Source organism: Ursus arctos, unplaced genomic scaffold (genome assembly GCF_023065955.2).
Source record: "Ursus arctos isolate Adak ecotype North America unplaced genomic scaffold, UrsArc2.0 scaffold_14, whole genome shotgun sequence".
NCBI lineage: Eukaryota > Metazoa > Chordata > Mammalia > Carnivora > Ursidae > Ursus > Ursus arctos.
Genome location: NW_026622808.1, coordinates 47,563,674 through 47,584,115, shown reverse-complemented (window position 1 = coordinate 47,584,115; position 20,442 = coordinate 47,563,674).

The window sequence follows — 20,442 nt, the reverse complement described above, 5'->3', positions numbered from 1 at the left end:
AAAGTTAACAGGAAAACCACCCAAATTTGGAAACTAAAGAACATACTTTTAAACAATACATAGGTCAAAGAGGAAGTTTAAAGACAAATTAGAGAATACATAATCCAAGTGAAAATGAAAACACAGCATATCAAAATTTGAACACAGCCAAAGCAGTGCTGAGAGGTAAATTTATAGTGCTAAATGTATATAAAGAGGGAAAATCTCACATAAAGAATCTAAGTTCCCACCTCAGGATCCTAGAAAAAGAGCAAAATAAACCCAAAGCAAAAAGAAGAAAAGAAATAATAAAGAGGGGAGCAAGAATCAATGAAATTGAAAACAGGAAAACAATTCTTGGAGAAAAATCTGTGAAAAAAAAGAGCTGTGTTTTTGAAAGGACCAATAAAATTGACAAACCTTGAGCTATATTGTCAAAATTAAAAAGAGAGAAGACGTGAATTACCAATATCTGGAATGAAACAAGGCCACTCACTACAAGACTCTGCAGACCTCAAAAGAATAACAAGTAAATAGCATAAACAATTCTACACACACACATATAACAACTTGGATGAAATGTACCAGTTCTTCAAGAGACACAAACTACATCTCACTCAGTATAAAAAGATCATTTGAGTGGCCATCAAAAAAAAATTGTTAATCAGTTTTATAAAAAACTTCAAAAAACATGACCAAGTGGGGTTTATTCCCAGGACACAAGGTTGGTTCAGTTTTCAAAAACCATTCATTGTAATCCAAAATATTAACAGGCTAACAAAGAAAATCATGATCACATCAATTGATGCAGAAGAGACATTGACAAAATTCATCACTTATCATGAGAAAAACTCTCAGAGAAATAGAAATAGAGGAACTTCTTCAACTCAGACCCAAACATCTACAAAAAGCCTACATCTGGTATTACACTTACTGGTGAAAGACTGAATACTTTCTCCCTAAGATCAGGAATAAGGGAAGGATGCTCATTCTCCCCAGCTTTATTTAACATCGTGCTGTAAGTTCCAGCCAGTGCAATAATGAAAGAAAAGGAATACAGATCAGAAAGGAGGAAATACAACTGTCTCTCTTTGCAGATGGCATGATTGTCTCATAGAAAATCTCAACAAATCTACCAAAAAGCTTCTAGAACTAATAAGTGAGTTCAACAAGGTCACAGGGTACAAAATAAACATATAGAAATTAATTTTATTTCTATGTACTAACGATGAACACATGGATGCTGAATTTTAAAATATAATGCCATTTAAAATCCCTCAAAAAACAAAAATATCATATATGTACTGAACTTCTGTGCTTTATAAGCACAAAATGCTGATGAAAGAAATCAAAGAAGATTTGAATAAACGGAAAGACATAGTATGTGCACGGATTGGAAGACCAAACATAGTCAAGTGGTCATTTCTTCCCCCAATTTTATACAGATTTCATTCAATTTCTATAAAAATCTCAGAACGTTCTTTGTAGATCTAGACAAGATTATTCTGAAATTTATATGGAAAGGTAAAGGAACTACAATGACCAAAATAAGTTTGAAAATGAATAGGTGGGAGAAAGCAGTCTACTCATTTTCAAAATGTGTTATACACCTACAGTAATCAAAACTGTGTGGTATTGGCAGAAAGACAGACACAGATCAGTGGAATCAAACATGGAGCCCAGAAATAGATCCATACAAATATGCCCCACTGGTTTTGACAAAGGTGTAAAAACAATTCAGTGGAGAAAAGAGGGCCTTTTCAACAAACGGCGCTGAAGGAAGTGGACATCCGTAGCCGAAAACAAACTGAACTTCAATATAAACTCAAAAACAAATGAAAAATGGATCACAGAATTAAATGTAAAATGTAAGGCCACAAAACAATTTCAAAAATAGCAGAAAATCTTTGGTATCTAGGAGTAGACAAAGAGTCCTTGGACTTAACATCAAAAGTAGGATCCTTAAAAGGGGGGAAATGGTAAGTCAGACTTCATCCAAATTAAAAACTTGTGCTCAGCAAAATATCCTGCAAGGGGATGAAAAGACAAGCAATAGACTGAGAAAAAATATTTGCAAAACACGTATCCAACAAAGGACTAGTATCTAGACTACAAAAGAATTCTCCAAGCTCGCCAGGAAAACAAATAAGCCAACTAGAAAATGGGCAAAAGACATAAAAAGACATTTCCCTAAAGAGGACATACTGATGGCAAGTAAGCACGTAACACGTCCAACATCATTGGCCATTAGGGAAATGCAAATTGAAACCTCTTAAGATATCACGACACACTGATCAGAATGGCTAAAACTAAAAAAAAAAAAATAGTGACCACACCAAATGATGGAGGTGATGTGAAGAAACTGGATCACTCATGCATTTCTGGTGAGAAAATAAAATGTTACAGTCATTCTGGAAAGCCATTTGGCGGTTTTCCAAAAGGTTACATACTGAATCATTCCATTGATATAACGTTCTTGAAATGGGAAAATTATAGAAATGGATACCAGATTACAGTTGCCTGGGGTTAAAAAAGAGAGTGAGGGTGGGAGATAAGTGGATATAGCTATAGAAAGACAACATGGGAGACTCTCGCATTGATGGAAATGTTCCGTATCTTGACTGTGTCGGTTGTCAACGCGGTTGTGATATTGTACTGTAGTTTACGAGATATTACCATCGGGGGAAACTGGGTAAAGAGTACACTGGGTCTCTCTGTATGAGTTCTTACAACAGCGTGTATCTACAATTATCTCAAAAAGTCAACATTTTTTAAATATATGTTTTTTCTTTTGGGGCTTCTGGGTGAATGATTTCTAACTCCATGGACTTTTACTTTCATGCGTGATTAAGGGCTACTTCCTAGTAACCTAAGTGAATTATTCTGAGGTTTTTAAACCTGATATTCATTCATTAGAACTAGAAGATTATTCTGGCTTTCAGTTCTGAGTTCTGCTAAGAAAACGGTCTCTGTCGTGGTTTCAGAGAACTGCGAAGCTCTTACCGTGTGGAGCCGCCGTCTGACCATTGGAATCCCTGAGCCTCGGGGGTAGAATATGTTGTAGCATGTTATCTAACTTGACCGTAATTGTCAATTCCTCTTCATAGCGTTTTTGGTTGTTGTTGTTGTTGTTTTTAATCTTAAATTACTCTTGGTTTAGCCTTCCAGTTGATGGAGTTTGTGGACTTGTTTGCTTAACTCAACAATGTGTAGAAATTCCTATTTGTATGAGCAATATGTCTAGCATATAACTTTCCATTAACTCGACTTGCACATATCTTTGTGTTGTGGTTAAGAATGAGTCATCCTCCCCTGCATTGCTAAAGCCAATATATACATAATCCCAACATAATTTGCTTAGACACTGACCCTTCCATATTATCACTGAATTATCTTTCCGCTGGAAAGTGGGAGAGCTTGGTTAGGTGGACTGGGAAGACTTTTGCTCCACTAACAGCCCACGGCCAGAGAAGTATGAAGGCCCTGATCTTAGACTCTCTGGCTTAACGACTCATTTTCCTAGCTGAGTCGAATAGCAAACGGTCCAGATTGGGGTTGCCAGCAAATATAGATATTGCGATACTTAAATGAAACAGGACAGAGATACGTCGACCACCAGTGTGCGTAAAAGGCAATGATGGCTGTCGTCATGAACGGTAACGATGCTGACCTGTGTTACTGTCCAGGTGGAGGCTGTTCCTCTCTCAGGCCAAGGATGCACTGTTAAAAATACATTTTTATTTCCCACAGAACAAAGTGGGCTTTGTACATTTGCTGCTGCCATTTGTGGCAGAGAAGAACTTTCTCGGATTGCTTTGGAATGATGAAGAGTGCGTCTCTCATCCAAGAACTGAAATGATACGTTCAGGTGAGTCTGGAGTCCAAATCCTCAAAGGAGGGATTTAGGAGGGATTTAGCGTTTGGAAGGATCAGGTTTAAACCAAACAATCCCTTTGCAAAGAAATTCCATTCAAGTTCTTTCTTTAAAACAGGAAATTAAACAGAGTCATTATAAGGCAAAGTCGGGAGAGTGGTGGCATGGTTTCTCCCTACTGTTAGTGGCATGAATTTCATTTGGGGTCATCTGCGAATTGAAAACTCTATTTAAATGTGATCCTAGTAACCACAGCTCCTTGAAAGTACAACAATCAGAATTCTAGGCAAAATGTGGCATTTTAGAAACATACGGTATACCTGACGTACAACTCCTTGCATCAGTATCAAGATTTAAGTCCTCCGAGAGCATTGTTTTAAGTATTTCATTAAATTCGCGGGCCTATTTCCAAAAATCTTGTAGCAGTGGAGAGGGCCAGATCATAGAACATGAATTCCTTCAAGACCCTGGTAGAGTTCACATACTTTATTAAAATTACTCAAGGCAAGCCAGAAAGCTGACCTGGTGAAACAGGCATCAGTTGGCACATTTTCCAGATGTTTTTATTTTTAAGTTTCATTAAGTGAATATCGGCAGAATCGCCAATGCTGTGTAAACGCAGCAAGATCGCACCCCACCCAGTAAATAACTCTTTCAATTGCTTTCAACAAAGCCTTCTCTCCAGAACTGAATTGCACATTGTTCTTTATGAACACAAGAAAGACTTCCTACACATCCTCTTAAATTCTTAGCAGGGCAGCATGTTGGTGAAAACTCCTCTTGAAACATTTGATGGTGAATACTTAAAATTAATCTGACTTTACTGGCATTTTTTTTTTCTTTGAGCAAAAATGAGGCCTTTGGGGAAAATGATTAAACTCAGTCAAGGTCTTCGCTTGTCTTACTCAGTGAGATGTTCTCCAACAAATCAGAGTTAAAGAGGGTCTGGGGGTGGGAGCATGCCTGTCATAATTATGGAAGAGCAAGGGAGGGCTGTAGGAGATGAGGTTGGGGTAACATGGCCACTCTCTATAGAGCCTTGTAGCCCAATGGAAACGCTTTGGCCTTTTACTCAGAACAAGAAAGGGGGCTTTCTGTGATTTTCCAGCAGAGCAGTGACAAGATACAGAGCTGGGTGTGGAGTCAATGTCCCTGGGACCCCAGATCCCCAAATGGAAATCAGGGGCTGTTGGGAAGAGCAGAGGGGAGCAGATGCTGGGGAGAGAGCCAACAATGTGTACTGCACACTGGGTTTTCCCACAGTGAATGATAGAAAGAAAATAAAACAAACTATGCTTTTGAAACCAGGGATACTCACACATGTGTAACACACACATATACAGAGAGAGGGAGAAAGAGAACTTTTACATCCCACATACCTTCGTAGCCATGAAAAAAGTGAACAAAGTATAGAAACAAAAGAATTGAAATGACTGAAGTGCTTTGATCAAAACTAATTTTTTTTTTTTTAATTAGGGTCACTTTGAGGAGTTCAGACTCCTCAGGAGTACATCTTCTTGGTTCCATCTGTCCAATGTTTCAGGAAACAGTCTGTTTTGGCAGTTAATTGTGTCTACAATTCTTACATAAAATATGTTAAACATCTGTCCCTGATCAACTTAAATATCACTGCCTCTATTGTGTCTAATGCTGGCCCATCAAACTATAACTTACAAGAGAGGATTTTTTTTTCCCAGCCCATCTTAAGAAGAAGCATAATCATATTCTCAGGGCTAAGTGGGAAAATTACAATATAACAATTTCAGTATAACAGTTTCTTTGTAGACAGGTATCATTAATTTAGGGACCACATGGGATGAATTTGACCCAACCCTGATTTAAATGTATGTCCATCCTTGTTTGTGGGTTGTAGCTTCGAGGTATCTCTTTTTGTTAGCCAGGGCAATACCAAACCCATCATCCATGCAACAGTGATCTCTCCTATGTGCTAACATGCACAGCCATGATTCTGAAACTCCCCAAGGCAGTCCTTTAGGAAAGGTTCTCTCTACACATAACACCGTGAATACTCTTTCTTATTGAGACTCTATTGTGTGCCAGGTACTGAGTGGAGCTCTTCACGTACCAGCTTCACCCCTTATAGCTGTGTGAACTTGAGTCATGCACTTAACAGCTCTGAGCTTTAGTTTCCCTGTCTGTAAAATGGGGAGAACTTCATAGGGTTGTTGTGAGGATTAAGTGAGTTACTGTATGTAAATTGCTTAGAATAGTACCTGGTACGTCATAAGCGCTAAATGTGTAGCCTATGGATAATCTAATAATCCTCATGGCAGAGTTATAAAGTAATGCCATTATGTTTCCCACCTTACTGATCAGAGGTAAGAGAAGATAAATGACAATAGCAATGATCATGATTTATTACTAATAGCTGGGCTAAACAAGTTATATACATTATCACTAATCTTTACCAAACCCTTATTCCCATTGGGAAGCCAAGAGGTTAAGGTCATATGGCTGGATTGATGGAACCAGGATTCAAATCCAAGTCTTCTGATAGAAATGTCTGTGCTCTCTCTGTTACACCAGGCTACCTCTATCCTTTGGGAGTTTGGTCTACTGGTAGAAATCGATTCTAAATCCGAGTCTTCATAAATCGGCCAGTGTGTTTTGAATAACTTCTTTTCTTCCGTTGACCAAATGAGTAAGTTTGGCATATTAAGATCATGATTTTTTAAAAAAATTTTAAACTGTATCCTTGTTCGCCAATACTATGTTTTCGTCTATTTTTCCCTTTGGGTAAAAAGTGAAAGTGGTTGTTAAAATGGACTTTAAAAGTGCTTCTTGATATTAAAGCCTATCTCAGGAAATGACTTGGCCACGGGAGGATGGGTGGTGCACTAATATGGATTGAACACAGGGAGTCCCTGCGTGCCAGAGCCAATATTTTCTTACTTCAGCAACAGTTTCAAAGCAATAGAATATTAATGTGAGTGTGGGTTAGAACTATTTTCGCACTGTGCGGTTCAGGGATGATCCTGCACGGAGTCATCTGGGCCGGTACTTAGTAAGGGGCAGATCGCTGGGCTGAACTGGCTGAGTCCAGAGGTTGGAGGTAAGAGTCAGGCATCTGCATTCTTGCAAGTCCCCCCTGTGATCCATGTGCACGGGACAGGTCAGACTGTTGCTTCATACATCGGACTTTCCCTCATTCTCATCATCTTTAGCACAGACTCCCAGAATCAGAATGGGGACCTTTACACATCAATAGTCAGATATCGGGAAAGCTCTGATCAGTAGTCAAGAAGAGATAGAGAGCAAAGCAGGTGGGAAATTACAGTGAGGAGAGATCGTGTCACCCTGTAATCCCTTGAAACTTCTCTCTCTCTCTTTTTTTTTTAAATTATGTTCAGTTAGCCACCATATAGTACATCGTTAGTTTTTGATGTAGTGTTCAATGATTCATTAGTTGCACGCATTATTCATTATTTTAACACCCAGTGCTCATCACAACACGTGCCCTCCTTAAGACCCATCACCCAGCTAACCTATCCCCTCACCCTCCTCCCCTCTGAAACCCTCAGTTTGTTTCCCAGAGTCCACAGTCTCTCGTGGTTTGTCTCCCTCTCTGATTTCCCCTCCCTCAGTTTTCCTTCCCTTCCCCTGTGGTCCTCTGTGCTACTCCTTATGTTCCACATATGAGTGAAACCATATGATAATTGTTTTTCTCTGCTTGACCTATTTCACTTAGCATAATCCCCTCTAGTTCCATCCATGTTGATGCAAAGGGTAGGTATTCATCCTTTCTGATGGCTGAGTAATATTCCATTGTACATATGGACCACAACCTCTTTATCCATTCATCTGTCAGAGAGCATCTCGGCTCCTTCCACAGTTTGGCTCTTGTGGACATTGCGGCTGTGAAGATTGGTGTGTGTGTGCCCCTTCTTTCTTTGAAGCTTCTCTTATGTGAGAAGTCCAGCCATGAGCTCAGTGGTCCAGGGAAGCCTGGATGCAAGGTTTCTTCTCCTTGGAGAAACTGAATTTATTCCTGGAGTATACATTCCAGGAGTTGAATATATTCCTGTTTTGAGCCAAGCTCCACAATGAGAAGACAGGGAGGGCAGGGGAGGTAGAAATAATACCAGTGGCCCAATAATCAAGGACTTACGATAGACCCCCACCTGCCAAGCACTTTTCATGCGGCATCTCACTTTATGCTCACAACCTAAGAGGTAGGTCCTGTTTTGTGCTCCTTTTGCAGATGAGTGAACAGAAGCGCAGAGGAGCTGAGTAATTTGCCCCAGAGCGCTCAGATAGTGGGACCGAAGCGTAACACCACTGTTCACTTCTCTGTTCAGCTTCAGGAGTTTGGCCTCAGTTAGTCACAAGAGCCCATATACTGCTTGCCTACTGATTCATTCACTTAGATGCATATATGTAGAAAACAACAAAAGGGGAGTATGTTTTCACTCCCATGCCTTTGGTGTTTGAATATGGGTATAACTGGGGCTAAGTTGAAACTGACCAGTAGCAAGGTCTGAAGCCCAAACAGATGGCAATCTGGTGAATACTGACCACATTTCAGTTTATAGGGATTCTAGGCTTTTTTTCCCCCCCTCTAAGACCAGGACAAACCCAGCAAAGCCACAGCCAGCTCCACGTCTGTGTTGTTAAATGTAGGCAATGCTTTAGGTAATCACCATGTGCCACGCGCTGGGTGGGAATCTCCCATGTATTTCTTCATTTAACCATCAGAACAATCCCAATACAGAAATGATTACAGTGATCCCATTCTCCTGATGAGGCAAATGAGTGAATCCTTCAGAGTGAGGTCTGCGTGACCCCAGAGCTGAGCTACCCTGCTGTATTGGTCAGGGTTCTCCAGAGAAACGGAACCAATAAGACTATATAGATATACATAGAAGAGGAGATTTTCTGCAGGAATTGGGTCACACAATTATGGAGGCTGAGAAGTCCCACAGTCTGCCATCTATAAGCTGGTGACCCAGGAAAGCCAGTGCAGTCATTCAGTCTGAGTTCCAAGGTCCAAGAACCAGAGAAGCCAGTGATGTAAGTTCCTGTCTGAGTCTCAAGGCCCAAGAACTAGGAGCATCCATGTCCAAGGGCAGCAGATGAATGTCCCAGCTGAAGTAAAAAGAGAAAATTCAGCCTTCCTCTGCTTTTGGTTCTATCCAGGCCCTCAGTGGACTTGATGGCACTCACCCACATTGGTGAGGGCAATCTTCTTTACTCCATCTACAGATTTAAATACTGATCTCGTTCTGAGTTACCCACACAGACACATCCAGAAATGATGTTTGACCAGCTATCTACGTGTCCCTTACCCCCACTCAAGTTGACACATAAAAGTAACCATCACACCCCCCTTTCCAGTATGGACTACACTACATGGAGGTAGACGTCTGTAGGAAGAAGCAGGAGATTAGAATTCCAGTTCTAACTTTGCCATTTCCACACCTGGCAATCCTGGGACAGTCCCATGTCCCCTATGACTTCAGTCTCTCCCATTCATAAAATGCGGATATTGCCCTAATTATCTTACAAACCACCAATCATTCTTTCAAAACCCTGAAACTTACAGTGAGAGAAGCCAAAAATCTACATTTTTTTTCCCAAGAAACACAATTCAGTAGGAGTTCGGTTGTCATAGTGGCCACATATGAACAGTTTCAAGGAACAAAATTGTAGTACTTTTATAAAAATGCATTAGATGTGACATTCAGTTTTGTCTTGTAACTGGAATAAAATTCCCACATCCCATCAAGAAATCTTCTCCCCACTCCTGGAGTGAAAACTGTTCACCTAAATAATATTTATGATTCCGTTGCTTCTGACACTAAAATGTGACCAGCCTCTGACCATGTTTCGCCTCAGAAGAGCAAAGGGAAGATGTAGCTTCTATAATTTTCATGTCATGTTGCATTTACCTGTTGTTTTCTAATACAAACAAAATCTTGGCTGGTAAGGACACCCAAAAGATAGAGAAAGTATTGTAAGGTGTTCAAAATATGCTGAGAGACAAGTGCCCTGGTGATACTTAATAACACATATCATCAAATAAAACAGGTAATTAGCCATGATAACGGAAATATAAACATGACCTAATTAGCAGAGCTTCTCATTACTATCTCTTGGTTTGGACAGTAAACATTTGGTCTATTGCTATCACACCCATGTGCATAATTGCTTAGTTGACTTTGGCGCCACTGGCTCGGCAGTAGTCAAGATGTCCAAAACAGTGGAGGGCAGTCACGATGCTGAAGCTTTTGTATTTGTACCATTGCCAGTGCACCAAAGATAACATATGCATGCCCTTGAATGTTCCCTGTTATCAAATCAAGCTTCTTATAAGAATTACCTTCATGTGATGTCTGTGCTCCAGCACTTTCTGTAATCTCATAGAACAGCACTTCACCCCATTCCTTCCATGACTCTGGGATGGAGGAGAGACTTAGCTCCTCAGTCCGCTGCAAAGTGCCTTCCACATCCATCAGTCTACCAGATCTGCTCAGGATAGAGTTCCCAATGACCACCCTATTGCCAAGACCAATAGATTACATTCTCCCCCATCCTTCTTGATCTCTTTGGTACTTTTTACTCTGGGTTCCGCCCTCTCTTTAACAACACACTCTGTTCTGTGATGCCCATCTCTCTTGGTCTTCCTCCTACCTTGGTAGAAGGTCTTCTCCAGTTACTTTGCTGGTAACTGGTCTTTTCCAGTTACTTTGCTGGCTCTCTCCCCTTCTGCCCACTTTAAGTGGGACTTCACTGGTACTCTTCCACTCTTTTCCCTCCATGAATAATCACTATGAAATCTCATGCCCACAACAAATAGAATTAAGCTATTATTTCCTTTAGTTCTTCCTGGCAGTGCCTTACCTCCGTCTCTTGTTACTTGTCTCTTGGATTATTTCAATGCCCTCCCAATTTTTCTCCTTGCTCCCATTTTGACATCCATTCTGTACCAGTATTTCCAAATTGTATGTTTGATCCTGTTGTTCTATGTTCTCTGTCCTCTGGGCTTCTTTTCACAAAGTCATCTTGGGTACGAGGCAGTTAGGGTGGTTTGTGACTCCCCGGGGCTGGGTGACTGCAGGGGCTGAGGTGAAAAAAGTGATGGCTGCTATCACAAACAGGTTTTCCTGAGGGACAGGTATATAAAGACCAGACTGAGAGGAGGGTGACTCTCCCAGGATCTTCCAGGAGCAGGGGTTTTGTCCCCTGAAATGTGATTGCCACAATGTATTCTGATCATTAATAACTGTTGTCTTGTCAAGTTTCATTCTCGCATAAGGATAGTATGTGGACAAACATTGTAAGCAGGGAGAATCAGTAGCCACCTGACTTAAGGATACCAGGAAAGTCATTGAAAGTCTTTTCATTTCCCTGCCAGCCTGTCATAGTGCCCACTTCAGTAAGATTAAATTAAGTTGTTATAAAACCCAAAGAAATAGAAACCTAGATTGAAGTTTAATGCTCTCTTACATAAGCAAAGTCCAAAGGTTAGCTGCCCAGGTGTGCTGGGGTGCTTCCTGGTCATAAGATACGGGCTTCTTCCAGCTTCCTCCTCCATTATCATCAACACACTACTTTAACCTCATGATACAACCTGGCTGCTTAAGCCCCAGCCTTCAGGTCTGTGTTCCAGCCAATAAGAATTGGCATGAAAGATCAGACTACCTTCTATTAAGGATGCTTCCTGGAAGCTGCATAGACTGCTGTCTTTGCATACCGTTGGCCGAAACTCAGTGACCTAGTCACCTTAGCTGCAAGGGAGGCTGGAAAATGTAATATTTTCTTTCGGGTGGTCATGGTCTCAGCTAAAGAATGGGCATTCCATTATTAGAGAAGAAGGGGCAAGTTCAGCTATGGGAAGACTATCGTCCCCTGCTGTAGCACCTGCAAATCCTTCTTTGGAGACACAGACCTTAGTCTGAAAGATTTTCAGTGATACCCAACATTCTTTATTAGGTACCCTTGTGCTTCCTCCCCAGGCATTGATTCATCAATTCCCTTCCAGTGTGACATCAAGATAAAGGGGATGTCAGGACAGGAGGGAAGGTTACCACCAAAAGACAGAGGGGCTCTAAAACCAGAAGGAATGAAATGTCATATACACACAATCCACTTAATAATTTCAGGGGGGAGAACAATAAAATAGAGAAGTTAGAAGCAATCCTGCGTGAACTTGGAGTCAATTTTCCTCCTATAAAATGGGAATAACTGGGTTATTGTGATGATGAAAGAATGAGCATGTTTTAAAGTCACAAGTACCCTGCCCTGATGGGTCACAGACATTAATCAATGTTGCTATGACTAACTACAAATATTAGGTCAAACAAAAGCTGCCAGAAAGAAACCAGGTTCCAGATGTAGGTCTGATATTGTCTGTTAGCCCAGCTAATGGCAATGTGCTTGTTGTTTGCTTCATGAAGGCAGGAACGGGACCTGTCTTGTTCCCCATCAGATCCTTGGTGCCCAGCACAGTACTTGGCCCATGACTGGGACTCAGGAAACAGTCCTTGAATTAAATGAGTGAGTGACCCAAAGAGGTCAGATGAACTGCAGAAAACGGCTAAGGACATCATAGTAGAGAGGGCATGCGAGTTCCAAATCAAATGAAGAGGAAACTAGCGTAATGAACAAGGAGATTTTGAGAGCCGCTGGAAGAGAAGAAAGAGTTGACTAGCACATTCGATGCTGGCAGATATCTGGCAGAATAACGATGCTTTTATCCACGACTTTGGGAGTTTGACCTTTCTTGTTGTTTCTGAATTTGAGGTTTTTAAGTTCTTCTTTGATGCTTTATACATTTGGATGGGAGAAAAATGTCAGCTGGAGTTGGTGTAATTAATCGGGCAAACAAATACAGGCAGAGAAACCTGTTACACGACATGACACCCATGAAGAAGTGACAGCCCCATGAGCTGTTGGCACCTTCCTCTGGTCCAGATCGTTCTTCCCTTGAATTAAACAACTCTCAATGTTTGTACAGTTCTTGAAAAAATATGGTGACCACATGAAGAAAGTCAGTCAGAGCTTTCTGTTTATAGATTGTGACACTCTGTTAATGAGATATTTACGGTGTCAGTACAGTCATTCCAGGTTTGTCACAGGACATTTAATACTCACCTGGACATTGTATCACGTAACCGCTGGAATGTGTAAATATTTCTCACCACCAGTACCGAGAGCTCCTCCTGGACTAAAACCATATAATTCTTCTTTTGTCTTTGTAAGAAAGTTATATATATATGTCACCAGATTACTTTTTCTCTCACATACACCTTGTCCCACCTCGATATTAGCTTGCTGCGCCTTAGTCATCTTTTCACAAAGAGTGAGTCTTAGTTCATGATTCAAGTGTACAAGGAATGTAATTTTATTTGTCCACACTTTGCCTTCATTACTGTTTCGAGTCCCTTCCCAACAAAGATGGAAGGAACTTAATCCCCACCGATTTAGGATCTTTGCTCTTTGCCCGTGGTTGCTGCTAATTCAGCCTCTGCCAAGGCAATGAAAGGAAGTCCACCTGCTCCCCTGTTGACCCCTCTCCATGTAGCCGCGGCTGTGGGTGCCCCCTCCATCCCTGTCCGGGTATCTCGGGGAGGGGTGGGTCCAGTCCGTGAAGTGCAGTCCCCTTTAGAAGAGGGCAAGTATGAGGTGTCAGCAATAAACACCTCAACACCCAGGAGACCAGAGCATCAGCAGGGTTAAAGGATCTGTGCAAAGCACAGACAAGCCCAGCAGGTTGACCATTTGTCCAGCTTGCTGCTACATGGGACCCGTTGCTACCACGAAGCCTGTTCAGATCCAGCGTTTGCTCTAATGCACCTGTGGACACCCTCCAGGATGCATGGGAATTCTTATCCTGGAGTGGGGTAAACCGAATGAGGCCTCTAAGACCCTGTTGGCTGAGACAACATATGACATACGGTCATCTCTTTTCTCGAATCCTGCTGCCACATAAGAACTCTGCCTGGCAAAGTTTGGAACCCTTTCTTCTTGATCCCAAAACCCCATCTGCAGAGAGTGCCACCCCCCCTCCAGGTCTTGGGCTACTGAGTTACAGGTCATGCAGGGCAGATGAACCTGCATCTTAGCCCTCACGGCAACCCTTGACCCTCCTCACCCAGGCCAGAGATTCTTTTCTAATTCCAGGGGCAAAAACCCTTGCTCTGACTGAATACATTTTCTCCCAAATCTGCTGACTACACCATGAGTCTTTGTCTTCCTCCATTGTCTTGGTGGATGCTATTTAATAAAAATAGAATGTGAACCACAATGGTGAGCCACACACATCACTTTCTAGTAACTCCACTTATTTTTTAAAAAGGAAATAAGTGAGATTGATTTTAACCATATGTTTTACTTAGCCCAATAAAATACTATCATTTCAACATATAATTGATTTTTAAAACTAATAATGTAGTATTTTACATTCTTTTCTTGTACTAAGTCTTTGAAATCCAGCTTGTATTGTATACTTACAGCACCGGAGCAACCACATTTCGGGCAGTCAGCTGCCACACGTGGCTGGGGGCTACCATATTGGTCAGCACAAGTGTACGCCATGAGTCTTCCTTTCTGTTCTTTTGTCGTCTAATTTTTAAAAACGCAAAATCCAGAAGAGTCCCCTTTCTATCTGCTTTTCTGCTACTCTGTTTCCTGAGGCAGTGAACCCAAAATGGACCACTTCCCAAATGAGGAACATGGTTATGGGATTAAAAACAAATTCTGGAAGAGGGATGGGGAAACAAAGATTAGTAATTCACAGATGTTATCCCACCGTGGTTTATTAATAAATTATTTATGGTTTATTATAAATTTATCAATTATGGTACTTTACTATAGCATATTTTATTATGTTAATATGAAATCTTGTTATGTATTAGTAAGTATTATGTATTATATAATGCTATCCTACTATTATTTATTGAGTGCCTACTATGTGCACATTATAAAACTTATTTCTAAGACTTTCAACAACCCAACATAGAAGTCATATGCAAATTTATCAACCGAAGGCACGAGCTCATAGAGGTTAAGTAACTTGCTCACGATTGGGGATGACAGAATCACGATTCAAACCCACATCTTTCTGGTGGCCCCCAAATCCTTCACCCCTTCCAGTGAGCCATACCAATTTCTTTCTCTTCCTGCTTGAACTGTTTTGTTTTCCCTCCGCATAGTGGCTTTAGCAGAGCATATAGAAAAGACTGCCTGCCACCCCTTTGTGACCTTGGTTGAATTAGTTCTCAGAGTCCACCAGGAGGGGAACCCAGCAAGGCTGCAAAGCAGCTGTTGGGATGGCTGGTTCAACCAGAGATTGCCCTGGCCTTTGCTGCCATTCAAAGCGGGGCCATCACTGCTGCCCATGTCAGGAGAACCTTCGTTTCTGATAAATGATGGCAGCTGGGATTGGAAAACTCATGCCCACCTTTGGCAGCGAGCTATGGGCTCGTTTCCTCAAACTGACTGCCTGCACGTTCATAGGCACGATTGGATGTGAGTACTGGGTTCTCAGCCATCATTCGGGATGCAATAGAGATGTGACTTGGGGTTTTAATCCTAGCTTAATCTTTTCTATAATAATTTTCATTCTTTATCTGAAGACAGCTATTTCTTTCATTTCTGCTCTGTGCCACACAGATCTAATTTTCTTTTTCCTTTTTGAGAGAGGGCAGTCCACAAAGTTCAAAGGGCTGCTTGAATTACCTGCTTCAGTTCTGCTTAACTCTTAGGTTGGTCTTCAGCATTTGAATTTGATTTTCTCCTTCTTATTAGCAATCCGAGGTTAGACCACGTTTCATTTACCTACAACTATATAATTATTTATGCATCTGTCTGACCCATTTTTAGCAGCTTGAGGGAAAAGATCCTGTCTTATCAACTTCTTTTTCCCCTTGGTCAATGCGTTCATTCAAAATATATTTATCAAGTACCTACAAGTATCCCAAGAACAGGTCTGCCAGAAAAGATACAAAGAAGGACACAATTTGGTCCTTACCCCCAAGGAGTTTAGAGCAGTGTTTCTGACGTTGAATGTGCATCAATTTTATAGGAAAGAGATTCCTTGAAAAATGTCATGTTAAATTAACCTCACCTCCACCCGTCGACTCTGCAGGACCTCTCAGAGCCTTTAATATGCTGATGTGCACTATGAATCTCCAAAAAGAAAAATAAGATATATAACATTTCCTGAAGTGTTTTGACAATAGAAGTGTTTTATGTCATACAATCACTTGGGACAAGTGTTTTATGGAACATGTTTTAGGGAATGGCAGATTTGAGGCTAGAAGAGGGGAGATAAATGGAGAAGTAATTACAATAATGCCAGCTAACAATTATGGAGTTCTTACTCCACGCCAGGTTCTGTGTAGATGCTGAGAAAAGGAGAGCCTCCTGAGGCCAGTAGAGAAGACATCATCAAGGAGAGGACTCAAGCTGGCAGTTGAAAGATTGGGCAAAGACTTACAGGTAGCTCTTGAAGAACATGCGTTGACAAGATGAGTAAAAAAGACATATCTGCACTCGACTTTGTATGTACTACCATTATAAATGTTAATAGTTTTGTTTTGTTCGTATGTTAAGGATCCAATTTGTAAATAACTCAAAACTGGAATTGTGGTGAGCTAATTAATGGCCCCCAAGATGTCTTTGTCCTAATTCCCAGTACCTGTGAATAAGTTATGTTAGATGGCAAAAGGCACTTTGCAGGTGTGATTAAGTTAAGGATGTTGACACAGGGCGATTGTCCTGGATTATTCAGGTGAGCCAAGTCTAACCACAGGGGGCATTATAAGAGGGAAGCAGAAGATCAGAGAGACAACAGACAATGTAACCACAAAAGCAGTAAAAGATTTGAAGAGGCTCTACTGCCCACTTCGAAGGTGGAGGAAGAATGCCAAAAGCCAAAGGATGTAGGTAGTCTCAGGAGCTAGAAAGGACAAGGAAGCAGATTCCCCCTGAAGCCTCCAGAAGGAACATAATCATGGGGACCTATTTTAGACTTCTGACCTCCAGCACATTCCATTAATAAATCTGTGTTGTGTTTAAGCCACTAAGTCTGCGGCGTTTTGTCCCAGCAATTACGCAGTAATAGGAAACTAATGCAGAATATATTTTTTCTTTATTTTTTAAACACACTTTAAAAAATTATTGACAATTCCAAATAGCTCTTGTTTATATGAGTTAGGACTACTGCTGTTTGCCATATTAGAAATCCAAACTAAGAATGTGGTAAATAATTCATGTATTTAAAATGGCAATAATAAGCTCACTACATGGTAACAAAAAAATGCATATTTTTAAGAAAAATAACTATATTATCTAAAACAAAAAAAGAAGAGGAGCCTTATTCCATATTTTTGCTCATTTTTTTAATGGTTAGCTTAATAGAAGGCAGCCGGATTCTAATAACTGCTTCTGCATTCCATCTGTCATGATATCACCCATCAGGTAGCCTCTGGAAAACTCCAGTGAGTGAAAGAGCAAATAATGAGCATGAAAGCCATTTTGACCTTACACACCCCCTGACAGACTCCTCAGGGTCTCCAGACCACAAAGTGAAGATCCCTGATACAGAGAATGGACTGTGTCCCTGGCACCCTTTGCCAGACAGGCAGTCTGACTCAATCCTCACAACAATGCAGTATGGCAGGCACTCATATTAACCCATTATAGAGATGAGGATGTGGAGATTTGAACAAGGTAAATAACTGGTCTCGGGCGACATACTGGTGGAGTCAAAATTCCAACCCAGGTAGCGTGACTCCACATCCCAGGATATTTCTGCCACCGCTCCACTGTCCCCAGTTATCCTGATAGACTGTTAATGGCCATCATTAACCCATGTGTGTAGGACTCCCTCTTTTCTGCCTTTTTTTCTTCTAGATCAGACCACCTGCCAAGCTCTCTAGACCACCCATCACATTTTGTCTAGATATCTGCTTTTCAACTTTTAATGAGTTGTAGAATCACTAAGCTGGAAGAGAGCTCAAAGTCCTTCCCCCTCATTGAACCTTTGGAGAAACTGAGGCCCCAAGGAGGAAAGTCACTAGCCCATGATAACACGGCTAGTTATTAGCAGAGCCAGAAAAAGAATGCAACCCTTCTGACTGTTCAGTTGTGATTCACGCAGATCCCGTGTTACACAGGATGCTGGAATTCAAACGAAGATTTTAAATATAATAGAAAAATAGCAACCGTCCTCACAAAGCATTTCCACTTTAACAGCTACCCATCATGTCTGTTCTCCAGAAAGCGTAAGGAAATCTTCCAGGGTGTGGGTCAGCTCACGACGGAGACATCTTTGCTTGAACCCCTGCAGGCGTGCTATCCAACTGCATGGTAACAATAACCTCAGTCCCCAATACCAAGTGGGTACTTAATAAATATTGGTGGGATGAGAGGGGCAGCTGGGTGGCTCAGTCAGTTAAGCATCCAACCACCATGATTTCAGCTCAGGTCATGATCTCACTGGTCATGAGATCAAGCCCCGTGTAGGGCTCTGCACTCAGTGTGGAGTCTGTTTGAGATTCTCTCTCTTTCCCTCTTCCTCTGCTCCTCCTCTTCTCTCTCGCTCTCTCTCAAATAAATAATAAATCTTTATAAAATAAAAAAATTCAATAAATATGGATGGGATGTGTAAGTAAATGAATCCCTCCTTCCCCTCATTGCACCTCTGTGTGGTCGCAGGAACGTGGTCGATTTTACATCTCCACCTGTGGAAGCCGGCTGGGAGTTTCTCCCAAGCAAAAAAGAAACACTGAGATCCCAGACAGTAAAGCAGCTTCGTGTTTTGCCTTCTGTTTCCCTTTCAAATTCCGGCTCTTGAGCAAGGCCTCCACCCTCTCTGCCAGAAAAGAGGGAGGGAAATTTTTAAAAAAGAAAAAAAAGAAGAAGAAGAAAAAGAAGATAAAGTGCCTTTGTAACAGCTCAGACTTATCTACAGCTTCCTCTTGAAGCTACCCAGCCCTTCCCTTCAGATTGTAATAACTGGACCCTTTTTTCCCCGTTTTTCTTATCAAGAGGAAAATAAGAAAAAAAGTGCCTTTCCACAGGCTCTCAGAAGTTACCAGATTGCATCTCTGGAAGGGGTGAACTGTTCAGACATTTAGGGAATCAGGCCCAAGGAAGGCCTCCTCCCAGTTAAGGCACACCTGCCCCCCAAGAAGGTCCTGGCTTTGTGTCTGGGGACAGAAGGGGTTTACCGAGTCCGGGGGTGCAGCTGTTCGCTATAGGAAAATAGCTTACGCTGTAAATACTCCAAGGTATTGTGCCTGGTGTACAAAAATGTTGGTTCCAGAGCAAATACATAAATCTGCGCCTGACGGGGGAGCTTAGTGGGCCACATGTTCGGAAACATTCGGAGTTCTCTTTAATGAAAGCAGATTGCCTTGCCCTGTGGACTTAGGGGATCCTATTTTCTTTTTTCATTTCAAATCCACAGGCTCTCAGAGGAATTGAAAGCAAGTAGGTTACACCAGGTGCTTTGAGGACAATGAAACACTGCCGCCGGACCTAAAAGCATTAGTCATTTGGGGAATTTCTCTTTTTCAGACAAGACCTGGTGGAATTAGATGCTTAGAGCAGTTATTACAGTTTAGCTGGGCCAGGTGGTTTCTCGGGCAATGTCTGCAATGGACCAGGTTCAGTCGGTGGTGTCAAAAATCTGGTTTGTTTCATGAAAAAGGAGATAGCCAAGCAGATACCAGAGTTCTCCCCTAAAAAAAGGGGGGGGGGGAGAAAATCAGTTAAGTTGTTGAATGATAAGAAAACCTCTCGTACAGGCTTTTCCACACTTGCGTTCAAAATCTTCACTGGAGACGTGGATGAAATGAAGGATTATTTGTCCCAAGAAATGCTCCAAACCAAAAATTAGTGCTAAGATCAGTCAACCCTAAACCAGGGACCCAACAAATTACTCAAACATTTACTGTTTTGACAGTTCTGTTCTTTATAGTCACCTCCCTTTGTTACTTTAATTTCTTCCCCTCAAAAAAGAATGGTTAAAATTTATGGCTAGGAGAAGTAACTGATTACTGCTGGCAAGTTAACTGAAGGGGCCAATTGTTCCATACGGCAAGAATCAGAAGGCTAGGAAGCCATTCACCAGGGAAGACTGATGTGCGAAAGGGCAGAGCAATGTTCCCTCCATTGTGTGATAAAGAGTTTCATGTTTGGTTCCAAATTCCTAAAGGCAGCCTGGTGTGCAACCGACCGGGCCATAGGGAGAGCATGCGAAAGTTGAGAGTATATGCTTCACACACAAGATGGGGTCAACTTCCAGGAGACAAAGGTTTCCTGTTCACTTTTGTTAGAATGGGTCCAGGCATTCGGTGCATTTGTCAAGACAGGAGAAGCAACGTGGCCATTTTGCTAGTTTCACATGGAAGCTGAATGGCCCCGGGTCTCATCAGACTCTAGGAATGACGTCATAGAGACCCCTTGGGACACCCACACACACACATACAGCAGAGTGCTTCTTGAAACCCCAGGGGAGGCTCACAGATGCTTGAGCCAACTTTAACTGGCCGATACTACTCCAGGCAACTGTGCGTATTGCCAAAACTTCTCTGCCATCTCCTACCAGGCAATCGAAT